The sequence below is a fragment of the Papaver somniferum genome, chromosome 9, assembly GCF_003573695.1.
Source record: "Papaver somniferum cultivar HN1 chromosome 9, ASM357369v1, whole genome shotgun sequence".
NCBI classification, from domain to species: Eukaryota; Viridiplantae; Streptophyta; class Magnoliopsida; order Ranunculales; family Papaveraceae; genus Papaver; species Papaver somniferum.
The window spans coordinates 15,570,731-15,574,976 of record NC_039366.1 but is presented as its reverse complement, the minus strand read 5'-3'; positions in this window follow the sequence as shown (position 1 = coordinate 15,574,976).

Here is a 4,246-nt window from a genome sequence, read left to right as displayed (position 1 = left end):
AAAGACAAAGCAACCTCACAATGTAGTCTTAGTTACTGGATTGCGACTCTCTCTCAGTAGAAACTTATCATCATCAACAAGCGGAGCGACATCAAAATCTATGAAGAAAGTTGAAGACGTTTTAGGTTTAGAAGCAACAATAGAAGATAATAATTCAAAAATCAAAGTAGAAGTTATAAGAGCAAATGATATAAGTTGTTAGAATCCATGATACCAAGACATCACAAGTTGCGAAGATCCAAGTTTTGAAAGTCCTTCTCTCATGGCCATGTAAATTTTTGTCTTGTAATTTTTTGTTTTTTAAAAAAAAAAAAATGAAAAATGAAAAATAAAATAAAATGAAACATCATTACGTTCTTTTTGTTCAATAAGGCCATAGGGAAGAAGAAATTTATAAGTCAAGCAAGAAATCGAAGAGAAGAGTTAATTGTCAAGGTTCTATGAGGTTCGAGAGTTTATCATCAACAGTTGAAGACCGAAGAAGGCGTTATTTCTACTGAGCACTGTGAGAGAATCGAAGAAAGATGCATTTTGGTTGCATTGTTAGTCTGCTTTCAATCTGGCACAAATTCTTTCTAGCACTGGTTTAACTCATCACACGTAATTAGTCCAGCTGTGTGACAGATGTCCCTCTCATTTTTATCTCTCTCCTAATCTTATCCAGCTGTAAAGCAGCGGACGCATCTTACAATGTTTATCTAGCTGTGTACTTGTAGCGAATATATCTTTATCTAGCAGTGGTGTGGATGTGTCTCCCCTTTTCTTCAGTCATCTTTAGAGCTGACACCTTTAATTTCTCTGACATTCTACTTACTTGGAGATAAGTTGAGAATATGTATGTACTCATAGCTGTTTGGATACTTGTGACCAATTAGGAGTAAAGGTTTTGTGAGTACACCTCTGGTAAACCCTCCGGAGACAACACTCCGCCGCTAGGGCCACCTAGAGGTTTAACGGCCTGCTGCACGTGCTAAGTGTAGTCTTTTTATCTTTTCAAAAATAAATTTTGCTCGAGGACTAGCAAATAATAAGTTTGGGGGTATTTGATAGACACATTTTTGTGTTTAATTTGATCTCAATACTATATATTGTTGGCACTCGAGTTTGTACTAATTTTGGTGTTTTATGTGTTTATAGGCAACTTTGGAAAATAAACATTTTTTGGAAAATTCGGCTCGAAAAGTTGGTAAAAGCCCCGGAGGACACGTGTTATTCGGACTCTCACCGTTGGATAAGGGGCACCTCAATTACTAAGGGGCACCCCAGGTCACCCCAAAAGGCATATGCTATTCGCACCCCAGTACAGGATTAGGTGGAGGTCATCTTCTCCATTTGATTTTTTTTTTGGCGGGAAAATGGAGAACACTTCTGCAAATTTTTGATCGAATTGTTGAACGTGTTCTAGGGAGATTCAATGGCTGATTTTTGGTACATAGTTGTGATATGGCCTATTAAACACACTGTGGGCGTTTGGTTCGACCAGAATTGGCTAGAATCATCTAAACAATTCACGGGTTGAAAACAGGGTAGTTCGTGTATATCACGGGTTTCACGTGATTTGGAGAAGATTCAACGTGTTTTATGCGTGCATGGAAGACTCTCACAGCATGTTGGAGAGTGAAGGAGTTAAATATGGTAATTTGGAGGCTTGAAAACGCGTGAGAAGATGAAACAGGAAAGAAAATATTCCCAGAAATATTTTCTTTACTGCCGAGTTAAAGAGAATTATATGGAGTGAATGAGCAAGATCCGATGGGTCTGTTGGCTATAAATAGGTTGCAAGGGTTGAGTAGAAAGGGGGTCGAGAGTCTGGGGGGATGAGGAGAGCCAGAGAAGAAGAAATTCGAGTTTTCCCAAACTCGGTTTCTGCTGCTGCTGATGATGATGAACATGAAGAACGAACCTGCACCAGCAGTCGTTTTTCTACAGTAATAACGACTCACACTTGTGGGTCGTACATCATGCAGACTTATTTGCTACAGCGTTTGCGACACAACTGCATCAGTCTTATTTTGTCACTGAGGGTCGTAGTTCTCTGGTTTGTAACAAATATAATTGTTACAAACCCGGTTTTATTGTATTTCTCATATTCTCACCATTTGTAAACCATTTTTGAGCATCAATGAAATTCTTTGAGAGGTTTTCCAACATGATGAGCGGCTAATTCTCTCGTAACCAAGGCAGTGGATGAAGCTATTCACACATGAACAATGGGTAACTATTTAATTTTCTCTAATATTTAATTATAATTCACTCAATCAATGTTTTTGCAGAGTTCTTAAAATTTTGCATTATTTTCTTCATTAGTTGTGATTCAATTAGATAGGTTGTGCTTTGGTTAGATAATCTATGCTTAAGGGATACAATTAATATTTGAGAATATGTTTGATTATTTGTGGATTAAGAAATAAAGGATTAAAAGGATAATTAGAGTTATGAAATATTTGACATCATTCATGTGTAATAGTGGATTCTAGTGTCTTGGTTACCTCTCGCCCACTTTGTTCATATTTTTGTATATAATTTTACTAAATATTTAAATTTAATCTTCACAAGTCTGAGAGTTTGAACCTCATTACTACAACAAAAATCAAAAAATCAGAATCATGTACCATGTATTTTGTCTAGCAAGACTTACTCGGTTTTTCTTTTGGATCTCTTAACGAAAAATAGATCTTCGTGCTAGTCCGAGTTTTGTGGGAAGCACCGCCGTGATTATGGAAATGTCCCCAGTCGTCCATGAGTCATCTTATAATGGAGTCGTCGATCCATGAGAAACTCGTTTGCTTTTACCACCTTGGAAGTCCCCAGTCACCCCTTGTCGTGTCATGACTGGTAACTGGATCGCCTGGTAACTGAGTCGTTGATTCATGGTCGGATCATTTGTTGTTATCGTCCCGAGACCTGAATCGAACGATGATATCGAGAGTTGAAAATTGACAGCATAACCGAAAGATGAATCTCCCACTATGGTCGCCAATTGTTTGAGGGTGAAAACAGTTTCTGCTGGTTTCGGTAATTTCGTGTGTTGTGGGTGAGAAACGATCTTAAACCCTAAACAATGTACCGCAAGGGAGTACTTTAGATTCGAGAGATCAATCTGTACAAGTCCGGCCTAAACCAAGAAATGGTCGTTCCAGACATTCTTCGGTCACAAAGTGAAGGAGAAGGGTTGGTTTTGGGGAGGGAAGCGAAGAGAGTGTTGAGACCAGAATAGTCGATTCTGGAAGAGCAGTTGTTTGACTTCTATCAGAAAGTGAAAGCTAACAGATGGGAAAGCTAACGAGTGATTTCTGAGTATTGTATCTTCCTGACCAAAACTTGTTCTTTGGTGGAAATAGGTAAGACCTATTTATACAAGTCGTAACAAAATGTACTCTGGTCTCGTAAAGAGATGGAAACGGCTGAGTAAAGTGGAAGGAGGTGGTAACGGGTAACGCCTGGAATTGATGTTCCATAACGAAAGAAACGTTTCACCATTACTCCTTGTATTTACTAACCGACTCATTCTTATGAAACTTTCTTGTAACGGGCATAATGTACGCCGCACGATGTAAACCGTCAAACCAATACCCCAAAGAGCATCCCCAGTTTGTGACATGTGTTGATGTCTCGAGTGTTTTCATGGAAAACGTGTAGCATGTTGTTGTTGTTTGGAAAATTGATCTTAGGAGACTTTCCGTCTCGGTGGTGACCCTCGACGGTCGAGATTTTGCATTTTGATAGGAAGGGTAGCCGTTGATTATTGCAACCCTTCGTTTGGTAGCCAGCGGCGTGGATTTGACACAGTTTAGGCGTGACCAAGCTAGGATTTTGACATAATTTAGGCGCGGCCAAAAGTAGGGTTTGGCGTTGGGCCAAAGGTTCCCACGCGTTAGCTGGTGACCTTGGAAGGATAAGATCTGTATCTCCTATGGAAGGATGGCCGTTGATTGTTGCAACCCTTCGTTTTGGCATCCAGCGGCACGAAGGAAAGGCTGGCATGGTTTTGGCACAAAGGTGCGGCTGCAATGGTTGGCATGCCGTGGCGCGGAGATGTGGCACGACATTCCATTAGAACATGTAGCATGGTTGGCATGCCTTGACGCAGATATGTGGCTGGCACGGCATGCCATTGGCACATGCGACATGGTTGACATGCCCTGGCACGGAGATGTGGCTGGCACGACATGCCATTGGCACATGCGACATGGTTGACATGACTTGGCGCGGAGATGCTGCAAGGCATTCCATTGTCACATGTGGC